The 19037-nt window shown below is 36.1% G+C and overlaps 1 long non-coding RNA gene across 1 annotated transcript in view; it reads right to left on the bottom strand.

Annotated features, from left to right (window-relative positions):
- Window positions 1-19037, bottom strand: part of LOC139032475 (uncharacterized) — a 48688-nt gene that overhangs the window by 18496 nt on the left and 11155 nt on the right. Inside the window, exon 3 of the long non-coding RNA XR_011485031.1 lies at window positions 13309-13503. This is a non-coding gene — a long non-coding RNA (uncharacterized lncRNA). The remainder of the gene's footprint in view (window positions 1-13308; window positions 13504-19037) is intronic.

Raw genomic sequence — 19037 nt, 5'->3', positions numbered from 1 at the left:
AAATCCAGTTTGTTGTTGATGCCTAGCTTGAAGGATTTTGAGCATTACCTTGCTAGCATGTGAAATGAACACAACTGTGTAATAGTTTGAACATTCTTTGGCATTGTCCTTCTTTGGGATTGGAATGAAAACTGACCTTTTCCAGGCTTGTGGCCATTTATGAGTTTCCAAATTTGCTGGTGTATTGAGTGCCCCACTTTAATGGCATCATCTTTCAGGATTTGAAGTAGCTCAGCTAGAATTTCAACACCTCCACTAGCTTTGTTCATAGTGATGCTTCCTAAGGCCCACTTGACCTCACACTCCAGGATGTCTGACTCTAGGTGAGTGATGACATCACTGTTATTATCCAGGTCATTAAGACCCATTTTATAAGTTGCCACTTTTTCTTAATATCGTCTGCTTCTGTTTTTTTTGCCAATCTTTGCATGAAATGTTCCCTGATATCTCTAATTGTCTTGAAGAGATCGCTAATCTTTCCCATTGTATTGTTTTCCTCTATTTCTTTGCATTGTTTCCTTAAGGCTTTCTTATCTCTCCTTGCTATTCTTTGGAACTCTGCATTTAGATGGGTTTATCTTTCTTAGCTTAACTTAGTTCAGTTGCTCAGTCCTGTCTGACTCTTTGTGACTCCATGAATCGCAGCATACCAGGCCTCCCTGTCCATCACCAACTCCTGGAGTTTACTCAAACTCATATCCATCGAGTCAGTGATGCCATCCAGCCATCTCATCCTCTGTCGTCCCCTTCTCTTCCTGCCCCCAGTCCCTCCCAGCATCAGGGTCTTTTCCAATGAGTCAACTCTTCGCATGAGGTAGCCAAAGTATTGGAGTTTCAGCTTCAGCATCAGTCCTTCCAATGAACACCCAGGACTGATCTCCTTTAGGATGGACTTGTTGACTTAATAGTAGTTCTCAAAATGAGCAAACTTTAGGAATTGGTTAAAAATGCAAATTCTCTGTCACCCACCATGCTACTGAATCAGAAACTCTGGAGATGGGGCCCAGTGTGTTGCTTTTGAGCAAGCCCTCCAGATGATCCTGATGCATACAACGGCAATAGAGTCATTCAACTGGTGTAAACTGACTTGTCCAATAGGTCTGCCTTGACTTCTCTCTAATAATATTATGATTTCAACATATATTCTCTACCAAATCTTTCAATAAAAAAACATATTTCAGAACAATTTCTTACTCCAAGGAATAAAGGATATGTTTTGTACTCCAGGCAAGAAAAACACTCAGTAGATGTGCAGCTAAAAATAAAAATAAAAAGAAGTACCATAGGGATCTGAATAAAGTTTTTAAAAAACTAGGCAAAAAAAATCTTCAAATTTTGATGGACTACTCTGGGTTTACATACCTACAAACATAGCTGACTCTAGCTTCTCAGTTTGGACTATTGTTAGAAATATTGCCATCCATAAAAGAAAGAAATCAATGACTTCCACAGACAGTAGTACCAGTTATATAATTGAAACTAAATTCAACAAGTCCCAGAGGCTTCCCAGGTAGCACAGAAGTAAAGAATCTGCCTTCCAATGCAGGAGGCCCAAGAGATTCAAGTTCAGGGTCAGGAAGATCCCCTGCAGTAGAAAATGGCAACCCACGCCAGTATTCTTGCCTTGAAAATTCCATGGATAGAGGAGCCTGGTGGTCTACAGTCCTTCTCGTCGCAAAGAATCAGACATGACTGGGCACACACACGTGTAACAAGTCCCAGGATTAATAAAGCAGATGCACTTGATGGAAATTTCCTGGGCCCTGCCTCCAAGGTGAAGTCTGCCATGAAATCATCAGGAGGTTATTCACTACACTTAAAGAGATCTGGCGATCACAAGGAACAAGTAGGGGAAAAGAGAGCAAGAGACAAGGGGAGGAGAAGAGACAGGAACACAGAGAAGGGAGGATGAATGTGATGACTACAGGAGAAAATCACTGAACTCTAAAGTTGTTTTCTGAGACCTGGGAGAAAGACCGCACTCTTAAGGCTTAGATTTCCTATAAAGATAAGTTAATAGTTCAAGAAAATTGAGCTACACTGTTGTGATGGCATGATCAACCACATTGTGATTTCTTATTAAGTGATACATTCTGCTTTTTCTTTTTTCAGCAAATAAAGCTAAAGATGGCAAGACAAAAGTGAAACATCCAACATAAAATTTTCTACTTTTACTTTTCCCTGAAATCTGTTTCTTTGAACTGAGTAAGAGTAATGTATCAGTAAGCAAGTTTCCATAGTAAGAATTGATTCTCTAACAAATTTCTCTCAGTAAATAACTATAAATCACATTGAGTGGGAATTAAATCAAAGTGAATTAACCAGTTCATGAGGAAAGAAAAGGGCAATAAAATAAGCAACTGTTTAAAGCTAAAAACATTTCAATTAAAACATTTATTTTAGAATGAAATGCAGCACAAAATTTTCACTAATGTTTACTTTAAACTTGCAGGCATAGTAATATGTTTTGATTGCAATTTTTCAGATTAATTACTATGAGGTTAAAATCTAATAGAATATTTAATATCAAATTTAGAATGCCATTTTTTTGACATGGTGTAACTCATGAAGATACTGTAAACTTTCAGGCGATATGAGCACAAAGTATTAAGAATTTAATTATGTAACTGGTAGATAAGTTATTGAAAATTATGAATTATTATGATGCTCTGTATACTGCAATAAAACTATTCACATAGTCATTTATACCATATAGGATCTTAGAAGCTAAGTCACAGCATTTGCATTTCTATAACAAAGGATTTCATTTTCTTGAAACATGTTATGGCCTGGCCTCATTAATTCAGAAAAAAGAAAATACAATTAAGGAGAGTCTTCAGAGGTTCTAAAGTCATCTGAATTTTGGAGTGGTTAATGACATGAGTGTTAGTAGCTCAAATTAATCCTGTTGCTCTAGTAGGTTATATAGAAATGGTTTATATTTTAATCTATGAATTTTGCTGTAATTCCCTTTGATCTCTGTGAGAGAAATTTAAAACTCAAAATAGTATTTTATATATATACAAACTATATGAAAATAAATGCATATATCAGTTTGCACTGTATATTGGCTTAAAAACTTCAAAAAACTTTCATTTCTCATGTTAAATTTCTATTCTTCTAGTTGAAAATAAAGACCAAATTATTTAGAATGTGTATGCAGCTATACCTATATCTATAATATTCCTTCTTCATTTTCCTGGTGTGGAAACTTGTACTTAACATTTGAACTTAAGTTTCCTTTACATTCACATGACATTTTCAGATTTCACTTTTTGAAATATGTGCATAAGTTTGTATGTTTAACATATACTACCATATAAATATCTCGTTTTACAACAATACCATATATCATAAGATTGTTTTAAATCTGGCACTCTTACATGCTCTTGTAACAATTTACATACAGTATTCCAGTTTATACAGTTATAATAACATATCAACACATACGTAAGTCACAAAGTTTTGTCACAGAGACACTTGAAAGCATTCATTTAACAAGCTTTCTTATTTTTCGCTTTCTTGAATTAAAAAAGAACAATGTTACTTAATAATTTATATTAATGTGGATCAGTTAAACATAAAACTGCATTGTCATATTAATGGGTAAAGTTTTTTGGAAGTATGGTCAATTTATTGATTTGAGCATGTAAAGCTGTTCCTATTACTTAGACAGCTTTTTTTGTTACATCAAGGATGGTAATTTTATTGAGAAAGGCACAATAGAAGATGATTGATTGTCTGCTTTTGTCATGGAGATGAATTATTGTAGAATGCATACGTGAAAAAAATAAAAGCATTGTTCTCTAAATTGGCCCTTGATGCTTTGTTCATTTGAGTTCATTGTTCGCAGACTCTAGTATGAGCTAATACTAAATACTATAGTAAATAAAAGCATTTTTTTGCTGGAGCGAAATTACTTTCTTCGCTAATGAAACTCAACTTTATGAAATAACAGTGTCTGCAAGTGTGCTACATTTAAAATGTATAATTCAATACATGCCAAAAGCTGAGTAGTAACAGAAACTTTGCATAGCTATTATCATTTTATTAAATTAGTAATAAGAGTGCATAATGAAAAATGAAAAACTTTTTATTTAAAACTTAATGGGAAAGCAGCTCACAAGCAATGCAAATTAAAAAACGGTACATTTAATTTTAGACAGTTGAACAAAATCTATTAAGAAAGAATATAATTGTCAGTAACCATTGAATGACTTCAATAACTTTTTAATCAAAAAATTAGATCATGACTATCAAATTTTCTAAGACTTTTAAAGGGACAAAGTATTAGAATACAACAAAAGTTTTGTCAACTGTTATGTCTTTGAAACAAGACATAAAATACTACTTTTAAAGAGAAGAATGCCATGCCAATTTATTATTGCTTCTTGGAGGTATTCTTTCTTTATATTTGAGGCATGGATAACATCTAGCAAAATTAGTGTGTTGTTTCATGAAGTCTGCTTTTTAGATAGATGTTAACGTCAGTGACGATTGGATCTCTTTGGCTATGCTACTTTTCACTGTGTTTTTTCGATGCACTGTGATTTGCTGAGAGACAGAACACTTCATTCTAGATACAGCTATCACCTGGTGTTTGCTAAATCACTGTGAAATTCTTGCAACAGCTGTTTGTTCCTGGGGAAACATTCACTTCATATTGCGGCAATAAACTGATCATTGCCAATTAAATGCCCATTAATTGTGTAAGCAAGGATTACTGCCAGATGTTTACACTAGAAAGAAAAATATCCTTTGCTATTTATTTTACACTTATAGCCATCCCTTTTCATGTAAATAATTATGCCTTTTGTCTTTTATAATATGTCACAAATTTCAATTTAAAAATTAATAAAATAATCTCTCCATAGATCAGATTCAATAGAGGATGAGCTAGGGCACATCATTCATATAATAAAATAAGAACAAATTTGGGCAGAATCACTTTTTCAAAGCAAAAAAAAATATGCTCAGACATTACATAGCAATTCAAATTTTCTAGATTGTTTTAATGCTATATCACATATTTCCTAGAAATTTCCTGTATCACATATTTCCTAGAAAATTGTCTTTGATACTCTTTGCTCCTTTTGAATAAGCCTATGAACGTGTGTTCTTAAAAGCTGCAGCAAAACAAACTCTCTTACATAGACTGTAATGGAGAAGAAAACTAAAAATAAAGGAATCCTTGTGAAATAAAGCAGGTGGCATTTTTAAATTTCTAGTTAAATCTCACAGTCTTTGTATTTACCTGGGGCTTCATGCTAGCTCAAAATATTAAGTTCTTCTCCAGAAGGCAGTAGTGATGAAAATGAAACAAAACACTTAATACATTGTCCCAAGTAATTTATTTCTTACCACCAAACAAAATGGAAAATAAACATGAACCATATGAATATGTTTATTACTTCTTTTAGAGTCTAAGTATATGGCAAAAGTTAAAGGAAAAAAATTGTTTCCATGGCAATACACACCTATAAATCACACTTTTTAGAGAGGAGAGCTTTCAGAGAATACATCATCACATATTTCCTTGCAGTTGTACATTCCTGCTTTCACAAGGAATAGCAAATTCATATACATGGCATCCTTGTTAGAATCCCTGATCCCAAACCCTCACACCGCGGCCATACAATGTATGTGAACAACAGCAACGAGAAGATTAGGTGGTGTTCTGTTCCTCACCAGATTGAACCACACCTCCTCTCTGGAAGGTGATCACAGGACACATTCAGAACTGCGGAAGACATGAAACAGTAGCATCTGGCTCCTTAAATATCTCCACAGGCATTTGTAATGGCATCTTTGAAGTTTTCTCTGCATCTGTCACATGTTTAGACTGCACATTGACTGCCCCAGCTGAGCACGATTTTGATTCTTTGAGACTTTGAATAGTGTAATCTGTTTAAGAATAAGGCTCAGGAAAATCCCTTATAATATCCATACACAAGCACTTTCATGATTCAAAAAGGGGGTCCTCATTCCCATAACTGTTATTTTTTATGCTGAAATGATGCCAGCCTTTGAGTTAATAATACAGCCTACAATTACATTCCAGCTTTGCACATTTTTTGAGAACCTGTACTCAAAAACCACATCTTGTCTAGCTTTTTTTTTTTTTAAACCAGTATTATAGAAATTACTACTCGAGGAGAAGGCCTCTGTAAATGTGATGTGTGCATAATCATCTTGGCACCCGATTATAAAGGAAATCTGACCACTGTCAACTCACTTTGAAAATCATTTTTGATTCAACCTATTGAGCATCAAGTACATCAAGTGCAGAATACAAGAATAAAGAGTGATTTGACTTCAATGATGATGTGAGTGCTATTGACTTTGTCTCTACTAAATTAATACACTTCTAACAATTAAGTCATGATGGCTCTTTAATCTACTTCCATGTGTGTACAGACTATTTTCTACTACTAGTGGGTCCTCCAGATAAATCAAACATCCCTATAAATACAGTTGGGACCCTTAAGTATAGCTTCAGTCCCTCCAACTCTGTACTTGCCCTATTTTAAATTTTTGCAGTGGACAATAGCTTCTTAGTATCTCAAAACTCAGTATTTCTACTTTCATCAATTGAGCAAAGTCTCTAATAAATTCACTGATAGTAGGGTAGCAAAGGTTTAACATTTTACTCTCCCTTAAAGTTTTCTGTTTTAACAGAAGACCATGAAGGGAAATGCTTCTAACAACCCTTACTTTGAGCATGCATATGCACACACAAATACTGAAACAAACAGAAAACAATAGCTGTCTTAAGGTAGAAAATTTTTCAAGCCATATTAAATTATATCGTTTTGGCTCTAATTTCATTTTTTATGGGGTTGCCCTGATGGTATAAATTATTTCATATAATTCATGGAGTTTCTCTTTTTCCTCAAGACTATCACATTTAAATTTAAAAATGCAAACAGAAATCAGCATCAGGAGGAAGCTGACAAAAGTGCATTCCTACCTTGCTCCTTGTAGGTTATCAAGAGAAATTAGACTCCTTACACAAATGAGTTGATCTATGGATTTCAATATCCAGAACCCTGGGGTGAGGCATAGTATGTGATACAAATGAATATGAAACCGCTGGGAGATATGGGAACTATTTGTAAAGAAGAAATCTAGTTCAATTAATAGTGTCAATTAATCTGGAGAATTAATTGTCTTCAATATGTCCTTCTGGAATGTTTCCCTACTTCCTTCAGAAACTGATCACTACAGAGTGTGTAGCAGCTTCTTTCTTGCCTATTTTGCCCACTTGAGGGTAACTCTCCTTAAAATCTTAGATTACTAAGGGAATTATATGTGCCACAAAGTTTGGTATCATGATATGGATTTGTTTGCTCATATTTGTGATCTTCATTATATGTCCTTTCAATACACAAATATAATTTTTTTTTGCATTTGTATTCATATTTACACAAATGTGTCTCTCAATTCAGATTTGGGGGAATGGTTGGTATAAAATATGGGTTTTGGGGATTCTGGATTAATTGCATGTCATGGACTCAAATATAATAAAAAAATATAAAAATATCAAGAGTATGTTATATATCTTCAGAAAATACATTAATACAAGATCAAAGTGAAGAAGTATGGATGCACTGGTTCAGAGGCCACTGTTCTTCACAAATTAAAAACACAGAAAAACATCTATCAGGGACATATTTGGCAATCATGATGCACTCATAAATTATTAAAGCTACTCATGTCATTGGTTGGCAGGAAATTTTATGAAACATGAAAAGGAACTCTTTTTTTAAGGAATAACTTATAATTCTTACATTTTTCTTTGTTTCCAAGCATCCATGCCACTCAGTTTTTTCCCTCATTTCTTTTATGGAAGAGTTCTAAAATGAAGTATTGATCTTTATGATTGGTAAAAAGAAACTCGGAAAACTAATTTACTAATTCCTGAAGGAGATACAGAGAGGAAGCTTCAGAGAAAACATACAATTATTTGCATTAATTTGTATTCAAGAAACATGTATTAAGTCAATACTGTATTCTGAGGATTGTGGGACAGTCTAGTGTACTGGGAAAAATAATAATTTAATATTTTAATTCTGGTTCTTCCACTAACTGGCTGCTAACCAAGAGTAGGCCACCCTACTTTTATGATCACTAATTTTCTCATATGTAAAACAAGAGTGAAGGAGATATCTAAGAATCTTCCAGCTCTAAAGCTCATTGCTGAATTGTTCATTTTCCAGTCAGATAGCATGTCATGTTATACATGGAGCCCATGGGTCTGCAGATTGCTGCTCCAGACACATCAAATTGAACAATTTCCCACTTGCAAAAATTTCCTACTCTCGAAATTCAGTTTATATCATGAGACTACTCTGATATTAGTCCTCTGATACAAATATGTTGGAAAATTAAACACCTAAACATAGAAAGGGGGCACAAAAAAAGAGATATCTCACTATGCAAACAGTAGAATTCCAAATCCAGAAAAAGGTACACCTTCAAATTTAGCAGGTAAATTTGACAAAACCCCATGTGTTTTATGAGACATCAGTCCCCAGGCACCTCCAGCAAAAGAGTCTGGATCAAATGAATCTAAGATATTCACTATGCTGTTAACAGTAAAGGTTCAGGAATGTTAGTTGTAAAAAGTCTTATAGTTGTTTTTTTTTTAAGAATAATATTTATCTTTTTCACATTTACATAAGCATATGATTATAGAACCCAATTAGAAAACATGGTGCATGCATGCTTACTCACTTCAGCCATGTCCGACTCTCTGTTGACCCCATGGACCACGGCCAGCAAGGCTCCTCTGTCCATGGGATTCTCCATGCAAGAATACTGGATTGGGTTGCCATTTCCTTCTCCAGTGATAAAGTATGAAGTGAGTGAAGTCACTCAGTTGTGTCTGACTCTTTGTGACCCCATGGACTGTAGCCTACCAGGCTCCTCCATCCATGGGATTTTCCAGGCAAGAGTGCTGGAGTGGGGTGCCATTCCCTTCTCCAGAAAACATGCTGGCAGGATATTAAACAAAAATCTTGCTGAATTTTTGTTAAGGAAAAAAACTTAAAGCAGTTAGGGCTAAGACACTGCACTGAAAGGCTCATAGCCAGGCATATTCTTTATTGTAAAACTACCAGCCTCCTAGAAACTTCAGTATTTCTGATATGAGTCAAAGAGAAGTCAGGTGAGTGCCACACCTTTTATCTTTCAATCTTCTGTCTTTCAGAAAAGAATAGACTTTTAATGAGTAGCTATTTCTGCAAGGTAGACCGGTTTTTGAAGTATAGCTACACAGTACAATGAGGCCCCCAACAAAATTCCATGGAAAGGTGATTTTAGATCTAACTGAATTGGATCTTGGTTCTTGTCTTTCATCAAGCATAGTTCTCAAAGAGTTGAAGGGCAAATTTTCAAAGAAAGGGGAGGGATCTGTATAGGACAAAGTGAGGCTCAGGCCTGGCAAGAAGAGTTGGCAGCCCGCTCCTAGGAAGTAAGCAGGTAGAAAGCAGATCCTGCATCTACAATATCCTCTCTACCCTAGCTGGACTGGGACAGAAAAACACACATCATGTTTCCTCTTGTGAATCACTCTGGCACAACTCTTAACAGCCTTCACTAACTTTATCCTGGAGCAGAAAAACAAGCCAAGCAAGACCAGGACAGGGCTGAGCCATTCAGAAGCACCCAGGGAACCTCGACCGATAGTAGACAAATTTGCTCCAGTCACGTCACTACTTTTGCATAAACATAATCTCTCATCCATTTTACCTAATGAATGTTTTGGACCCATGTTATCACTCACTGGTAAAGTTTTACTAGATATAAACATAAAATTGGGCATCTCAGGTGACTCTACCAGTAAAGAACCCGCCTGCCAATGCAGGAGACGTAAGAGAGTCAGGCTCGATCCCTGGGTCAAAAAGATTCCCTGGAGGAAGGCATGGCAACCCACTCCAGTATTCTTTCCTGGAGAATCTCATGGACAGAGAAGCCGGTGGGCTTTGCCACAGGGTTGCAAAGAGTTAGACCCGACTGAAGCCAGTTAGCACACAAACATAAAATTCATGATAATGATCACACTGAACAACTTTTCTGGAAGGAAGTTGTTGGATAGTTGCTTAATTATCAGCTTCTGGCCATTGTGGAGTGCTTCTCATGCAAAGATGTAGTGAAAGTGTGAAGCTCAGCCATGTCCAACTCTTTGCAACCCCATGGACTGTAGCCCACCAGGCTCCTCTGTCCATGCAATTCTCCAGGCAAGAATACTGGAATGGGTAGTCATTCCCTTCTCCAGGGGGTCTTCCTGACCTAGGGGTCAAACCTGGGATTCCCGCATGGTGGGCAGATTCTTTAACATCTGAGCCACCAGGGAGGTAAAACTGATCAATAGGGTGTTACATAAGAGAAGCTAATTTTTCTCAAAAAAACAAAAAAAAACACAGCTGCTGCTGCTAACACTGAACACTGTTTAACTAGCTCAATAATTCAAGTCCAGGATATCTATTTTTTGTCTTTTCTTCATGAACACAAGACTGACACTACAGCTTGGACATCATTTCTACATTTAAAACTGGAGAAGGGTAATTTTTACCATTGAAAACAATAGGCTTCCCAGAAGATTCCATCAGATTTCTACTTCAGCCTAAACTATCATTTAGTTGAGAAAGAGTCTAGGAATGCATACGTCAAAAGCCAGGAGAACAAGGATGGTCAAAAGGTTCAGAGCAGCCACAAAGAATGACATACCCCTCTGAACATAATTTCACATTCTATGGTTCTAATTAAACAGAACCTTCCAAAATTATAAACGCTAAAGACAACTATCTAAATAATAATCCTATGACATTTCTTTTTCCCTGACCAAAAAAAGGTGGACTTTTAAATTTCAAGTTAATGTTGTTGGTTTTTCCTACTTAAATGAGTTGTGAATAACAGTGACTTATACAAAGCAATGTAAATTACAAACGACACCAATCTCCACTGATGAAATCTACGTGAGGAATTGCTGACAATTTAAAGCAAATTCAAGGTTTCTTTCTTTGCTCATGACTGCATTTTGTGATGTTTTTAGGGCATTCTCAATCGCTTATTGTTTCAGCATGATGGTCCATAACACCTCTTTTACTTTCAAAGTTGTTCTGGCTTAGACAATAAATTATATGGTCACCCAAGGGGCTGTGTATGTGTGTGAGTGCTAAGTAGCTTCAATAATGTCTGACTCTGTAACCCTATGGACTGTGGCTCACCAGGCTCCTCTGTCCATGGGATTCTCCAGGCAAGAATACTGGAGTGGGTTGCCATTCCTTTCTCCAGGGGATCTTCCCAAACCAGGGAATGAGCCCATGTCTCTTATGTCTCCTGCACTGGCGGGAGAGGTGGGTGCTTCACCACTAGCACCACCTGGGAAGCCACCCAATGTGCCCCTCTGTGCTAGTAATTTTCAAGTTTATATTATTGGAACAAATCATGACGCTGAACCAAAGAGCTCCATTGAGAGAAGTCTCGTTGAGGTCTCCACTGGAAATCTCCACCAAAAACTCAACTATGCCAAAGGGGACTATGCCACGCGTCCAATGGTTCTCACCAAATCTTTCCTTTAGTGACTATCAGGGAGGAACCCGAGCGACGCAGCACCTTCCTTGAGGTACATGCTTGAACTGCTGACAGCTCCACTTCCATGGATTTCCACATTGTCCCTACCTACAAGCAGTGAAGAATGGGTAACCAAGGTAACCAATGGATGACTGAGGACTGTAGCTTACCAGGCTCCTCCATCCATGGAATTTTCCAGGCAAGAGTAATGGAGTGGGTTGCCATTTCCTTCTCCAGCAGATCTTTCTGACCCAGGATCAAACCCGGGTCTCCTGCATTGCAAGAGGACACTTTACTAACTCTGAGCCACCAGGAAAGCCCAGCTTCATGCTAGGCATTCCACATTGGGATTGCCTGATATCGAAAAAAGGGGGAATTAGACAAAAATTTTTTGAGACTATATTGATGCTCCAACCAGAATCACTAAGGTAATTTGAAAAGTTAATTCAACATAACTTTCGGAAGTATATTCATGAGACCCGCAGAATCAGAATTACAAGTAGAAATAGAACAAGCACAAGAGTTACAAAAAGTTAGAACCTTCCCACACCTCTTTTCTAGAATGCTGAAAGTAGCCCTGCACTTTTGTGGCCCCTCTGCTGACTCTCAGCCATGACTGCTGTCAAGAGGGCAGAATGAGAGTAAAATCAGCCCACTGAGAGGAGGAAACTCTCCTATCCAAGAGCATCAGTGCAGCAGGAAAAGCAGAAATGGAAGATTCTTCTCTGCTCTTGCTTATAACCCCCACAGGGAAGCCACCACCTTATCCCAACCATTTACTCATTTATCTAAACTCACAATCTCTCCCCAGACAACTCACTGCCCTGCACCTATCCACTCCTGTCCCACTTTATAGACCAGAGAGATATTTAAAAATAAAAATTCATTGTGGTAATGTTATTTTCCTGTTTAAAGCTAATCAATGATGTCTCATTGCTTTTAGAATGAAGATCCAAATCCAAATTTTACTATGCTCTACAAGATTCTTTATAAACTAGCCTATGCTTATTTCTAAATGATCATTTCAAACCCTTTCCCCTATATTTACAAACCTTTTACTACTTTGGACTTTGTTCAGTTCCTTGAAAGCACCATTTTCCCTTCCATCTTAATATCGTGTCCACTTGGCTTCAAAGAGTCTCCACTATCTTCTTTGACACTTTCCACCATACAGACCTCAGCTCAAACATCATTTCCTCAGGGAAACCTTCCCTACACTCCAAGACTCACTCTCTCATACCTGAAATATACTCTTGTACATCAATAAATTTTTCTTTGTAGCATTCAACCCAAAGTTTGTAAGTTTATACTGTTGTATGACTACATGATCACAAATGCTCTCTTCGGCAAAACTTCCTTTGCATTGTATCCATAGTTGGTTTTCAATAAATATGTATTAAATATATAACTGAATGTATCAATATAACACATATAGTATGTCATAGTTAATCTTATTGCCAACAAACACTTCAAGTGAAAGTCATCCTTACAAAAGAAAATCGTAAAAGGTGGTATTATTATGCTCTCCCATAGAAATGTTTATAATTTTTTTCATTCAAATATTTATCTACATTTCACTCTTATATTAATTGACTGTGATATACTGAAGTCTTAATGATTTATAAAAATTATTCTTTGTATGGAATAGCACTTTTAAATTTATCTTAAAACTAATAAAATTTTGAGGAATGGCTCCTAATGCTTTTCGTTTAGAATATTTTTGAGACCTACCTTATATGACATTTCATCACTTTAGAAATATTTATTGTATTACTTTCCAACTGCAGCAGACTCTGATGCTCCACACAGATTCCCTTCACCAGGCGGTTGCGTCCATCCATCAGCCACTATAAGTGTTGGCTGCTAACATCTCACTGCTGACCCCTTCACCAGAGTCACCCTCGGCTGACGGGGGTCTTCTCTCTTCTAGAAAAGAAGATGAAATTATGAGTTCACAGCCACCAGGTCAACAAATAACTAGCACATCTTGACACATGTAAAAGTACTAATAAAAAATAATATTTCAAAAATGGCATTTTCTCTTCCAAATAAAATATTTGTCATTGCTATTACAAAAGTGCCAGAATTGGTAAGTGTCATTTCAAAATGTAGTTACAGGGTTGAGATTTACAAAGGTAAATCAATATACCAGGAGAAATTCTTCCTACCTATCCCAGCCTATTATGAATTAAGCTATTAAATCATTCTTTTATGTGTGCTTAACAAATAAATTTAAGTAAATATTAGGTCACTGGTTCACATAAGAACAAAATAAATATGGTGCTACACATGAAAAACTATATAATAAGACAAAAAAATAACTAGACACTCTTAACTGTTCAATTTTTAGGAGACAGGGAGAGAAAAAACTTAAGGGTTAAAATTTAGTGGCTCAATCTACTATTTTGAATCAACTAGCCTAAGTCACTTACAGTTCTCTAGAGATCCAATAAGTGTCCATCAATTAAAATAAGAGAAAAAGACAAACAATTCTTGTCAAGATAACTGTTAATTTCAGAACTATAGCAGGCTACTTACTCAATCTCAGCTTGTTCCCTGGTGAGTAAAACTAGTTGGTATGTTACTGACCATAGTTCACATAATGTGGCAGCTTGAGTCTCAAATGTCCAAGATAAAGACTGCAGAGAGGTTTAATGTCAGAGATTGCAGTCAAGGATTTTCTTGGGGGGCAGTACTGTGAGGTTAACTTCAATTTTCAGGATGAAAGACATCACAGTGACAAATATGCATCAAATATTCTTATTTAACAGAGAGGATTTAAGTCTATTATCTACACATCAGTGTTGGAAAAACTTAATGAAGAAATTAAATTAAAAAGTGTTACAATTACATATCCTATTTTAGGTTCCTAATATTTTAATACAGGGAAGAAAGTTCTACTTTGAATATGCTATCAGTAGTGATGAAATTCTATATTTAATAAGATTTCATTATACCTTTAAATTATTTTAAGTATGTGAGAATAACTTAATTACTGAATAAATATATACAGTCTTTGTCATAATATGGTTTATCATTAATACTGTATTTGTTATTAACATATATAGCTATCTAGATCCCACCTTTTTGCCTTTGAATACTGTTTATATTCAGAGGATTAGATTTTAAAATAGAAAATCTGGAAGAAAATTTTAAACTGGTAATTTTTCTACCAAAAATATATAAAAAAACCAATTCTTTCCAGCCTTCTGATACAGCCAAAAAAGAAAAAATGGAAATTCCTACATTAAAAATAACTCCATTTGTGTTTCAGCATAAGTTTATAGTAAAATGAAATCAAACTCATGCTTATCAACTTATCATATTTAGGTTATATGAATATGCTCAATTCAGTGTTTATTAAGCTTGACCTTAATTAGCAATTTTTGCAAACATGCTTCTAATTTTCAAATCTTCTGGGGAAAAACATACGAATCACTAATAATGAATAAAATAAAGGAAGTGTATATGTACTCATCAATATTTAAGATAATAGTTAATATTGTAAGTCATACAAAATTATTATTGTGGATGTTTCTCTTCAACAACACATGCCACTAAATTTACAATTTCCTTCTCACTGTTAGTAAGAATATTAACCAAATAAGTATCAATTGAAGAATGAAACTCAGTAAACTCTGGACATGGAGATTTGCAGGGAAATGATGTCTCAAAACCAAAAACCCAAGTAATCATTAGCAACATGAATATTAAGAACTGCTTCATTCCCCAATAAAAATTCTGGAAATTTAAGAAAAAGAAGAAGAAAATGTATGTGAAGAATAGAGAAGTAGTAGGATAAAAGTCAAGAAAAGGCAAATTTATAATGTAATTAATGAATTTTTGCTCTTATTGAAAATTCTATGTATGATATTTTGGAATTATCTCTGGCTAAGAAATGCCAGGTGTATTAAAAAAGATTCTGCAGTTAATAAACCAAAAAGTGAGCCTAGGTACCTTTCTTACTGTAACCCACCTTAAAGGAAATCTTGCCAATAATTGTATAAATGAGACTCTTCCTAACAGTTGATAGATAATTACATAAGAGGAATTTTCAAAGTTATAAAGGCACATGATAGTTTAGAGTAATCTTATTAAAAATCAAATTCACAACATCAACAGATCCTTCCTGTGCCATGTAATTACATTACAGACACTTAATTGAAATAAACTGGAAATGAAACCTGGCCTAGCACAGGCATGCACTGATGCTTAAGACTCAGCAGGGTGGTATCAGTTCATTAAATGGAGTCTTCACATACATCTGCCCATCACATTTTAAGAAAATATTAAAAAGAACACTAACTCAAATACATTCATATGTAAATACTTAAATGCAATTTCTCTTACATAGGTAAAATACACTTAAAAGCAATGAGATAGATAAAAGGGGTGAAAACTAGTTTTCTTTTCTCATGGTTACTTAGAGACAAAAATTACATAAAGGGGAAATAAACATCCCTAATGATAGTACATGAATTAATACAAAAATAATTAATGAAAAGTCCATATTACAAAAATGTCTAAGTCTTATGCTTTGGTTTCTTAAAGTGTTGAGAAGCTATCCATAAGACTGCGGAAACTCCCAATGGCATCTTAAATGCATCATCAGCCTCTGAAAGGCCAAAGCTAGAAGATCAGAGGTTACAATGTTGCTAACCCAGGTACCATCTGCACTGAATTCTGAAAGCTCCTTATGAAAGCAAGCCAACTAGAATTTTCTCATATTGTTCCATCCAAGAGATAAATGTATCCATGCATAAATTTTATAAGCTGTATTTTAAGCTCAAATAAACTAACCTCAAAAATGAGTTTCTGCTTGTGTCTGTGGCACAAGGAATCAGGTTTCACAGGTCAACCTAATAAGAGCACACTATCTGGGAACAGCTCAATTATATTTTGTGGGCTTTCCTGGTGGCTCAGATGGTAAAGAATCTGCCTGCAATGTGGGAGACCCGGGTTCAATCCCTGGGCTGGGAATATCCCCTCCAGGAGGGCATGGCAACCCACTCCAGTATTCTTGCCTGGAGAATTCCATGGACAGAGGAGCCGGGTGGGTTACTGTCCACGGGGTCACAAAGAGCTGGACACAGCTGAGCAACTAACACAACAACAAGTATATTTATTAATGGATAATCATTCCACAACTCCTTTACATAAATGTGGCATAATCCAAATTAAGAAACCCCTGCATGGGAACCAAGTTGTCTTGGGCCACTGGGCCTAAACGAGCAGAACAAGGTCGGTAACTCTAAGCAGGTGGAGGGCAAAAGGAGCCCATAGCACTGGCGGCAAAGGTGTGAAGAAAGACCAAACCGCAGGCCTCTGATGACAACTCAGGGTGTGAAAGGAACTCCTTCATCTCCTTCAAAGTTTCTGGGAATGGACTACTAGGAATCTTGCAACATAGAGGCTAAATTCCAATTTCATTGTATTCTTATACAGATGAAGCAAATTTAAGTTAAATATTCAGCATTTCTATGCTCACATCACATAAACCATATCTATAAATTTCAAAGAAAAAAAATCAAAGTTTTAATTGTATATAAAACCAACACAAACATACTGCATATACAGTAAAAAGGACATCTTTTAGATATACTGACACAAAATTAAAGTATCTAACATCTCTTTTTGAAAAACTTCAAGAGAAAGGTTTTTTTTGGCATGGACTAGCTAACTTGTAGTGAAAAAGATCTAATAATTAATTGCAAAAATTTAAAAGTTTTTACCCATCTCAGTAAAAGTTTGGATTTAAAAAATCCTTACAACAGATTTGCTAAAGCACATTTCTTATATAAATACACATTTTTCATAAGTTCTTATTCTTAAAAACTAATACAAAAGGGGATTGACTGGCTCTCTTAACTGGTAGAATTCATGGTTTGATTTGGCAGCTCAACAATGTCAGTGTGAAAACTAATTTATGTTTTTCTTTCTGCTTGGCCTTCTGTAGAGCCAAATTCATCCTAAATTTGGTTTTTCTCACTGAGACAAAATGGTCAAAGGAGTCCTCCGCATTAAGGAATTTTCCAGGAAAAGAAAGAGTTGCTGCACTCTAGATGATCCAACAAAACCTGTCAGTTTAGTTTGGATCACACCAGCCCTGAAAGCATTCCTGTGGCCAGAGAAATGCCATGTGCCAATTGGGCAAAGCCTGGATAACTGAACTAACCTCCATGGAAAGAAATGAATGGGGCATTGGCTTTCACTAATCAAAGACCACTGGAATAAAGTCAATTCCATCCAAATTTTAGTGTCTGCACTACAGTGAAGGGGTGTAAGAACAGACGCTATTTCATGTCTACAACAAAGCCATGTACTTCCTCCTTACTTTCTAATCAAACTTCAGTGTTGACTGGAGAGCAAACAGAGATCCCTAGCTCTCAGGCAGAGGATTGTGACCTAAATCTGACCAGTGAGATATTTATCAGTACATTTTTTGGAAAGCTGTTGCCTGTTTCCTGTCTTTGAACTCAATCATGTGTGGATGAGGATTGGAGTAATATTAGCTATCTTGAGAATATGCAGAGAGAGACCAGAAGAAAAACAGATATCCCCCTATGTTATTCTCTACTCTGAAGCTGGGCCAGTCCATATCTGAGGCAACTGAAATACCACTTTGTTACAGAATTTTTTGACCCTTTCATCACTCCCAAGTCATCGTGACCTAGAGAAACACAGAACAACATGTTGGCACAATACTGAAATAAAATGAATATGACATGTATGCTGATAAAATGCAGGCTCTAATCAAGACTAAGTATCAAACAACAATGGGCTGACCTTCTTGAAAATTTTGGAATACATATAACTTTTGGTGAAAGAGCCGGCATTTGAGACCAGCAGAAACATGCGGAATAGTGCAATACTGGGGCTTCCCAGGTGGTACTAGTGGTGAAGAACCTGCCTGCCAGCATAGAAGATATAAGAGACTCAGGTTCAATCCCTGGGTTGGAAAGATCCCCTGGAGTAGGAATGGCAAGCCACTTTAGAATTCTTTCCTGGAGAATCCTCAGGGAAAGGGAAGCCTGGCAGGGGCTATAGTCCATGGTGTCATACAGAGTCAAACGTGACTGAAGCCACATAGCAAGCAAGCCAGCAAGTGCAATACTAATGGAAAAAAAATTTCAAAATTTCCTTCCCACTCCTACCCTTTTAGAAAGAATTTGTTCTGTCTACTACTCAGAAAAGGATTGTTTCATATTTAAGGACCTCATTCCTCAGGCCTCAGCTGATGGATCTGAAACGGGCAATTCACCTAGAAGAAGCTAATCCACTGACTGACTCAAGTGAATAGAAATGTTTTTCTCAACTCAAAAATCTGAATTATGAATTTGAGACTCTGAGAAAGTTAAGGATAAGCTACATTAATGTTAGAGTGGAAACTCCAGCGAAGATCCAGGAGCTCCTGCTATTTATAGCATAGATACACCCTGACTCTTCCCATTTGTGAGCTT

Source organism: Odocoileus virginianus, chromosome 3, assembly GCF_023699985.2.
Source record: "Odocoileus virginianus isolate 20LAN1187 ecotype Illinois chromosome 3, Ovbor_1.2, whole genome shotgun sequence".
NCBI lineage: Eukaryota > Metazoa > Chordata > Mammalia > Artiodactyla > Cervidae > Odocoileus > Odocoileus virginianus.
Note: the sequence above shows the minus strand (reverse complement) of the source record. Positions and strands in the feature narration are given on the sequence as shown.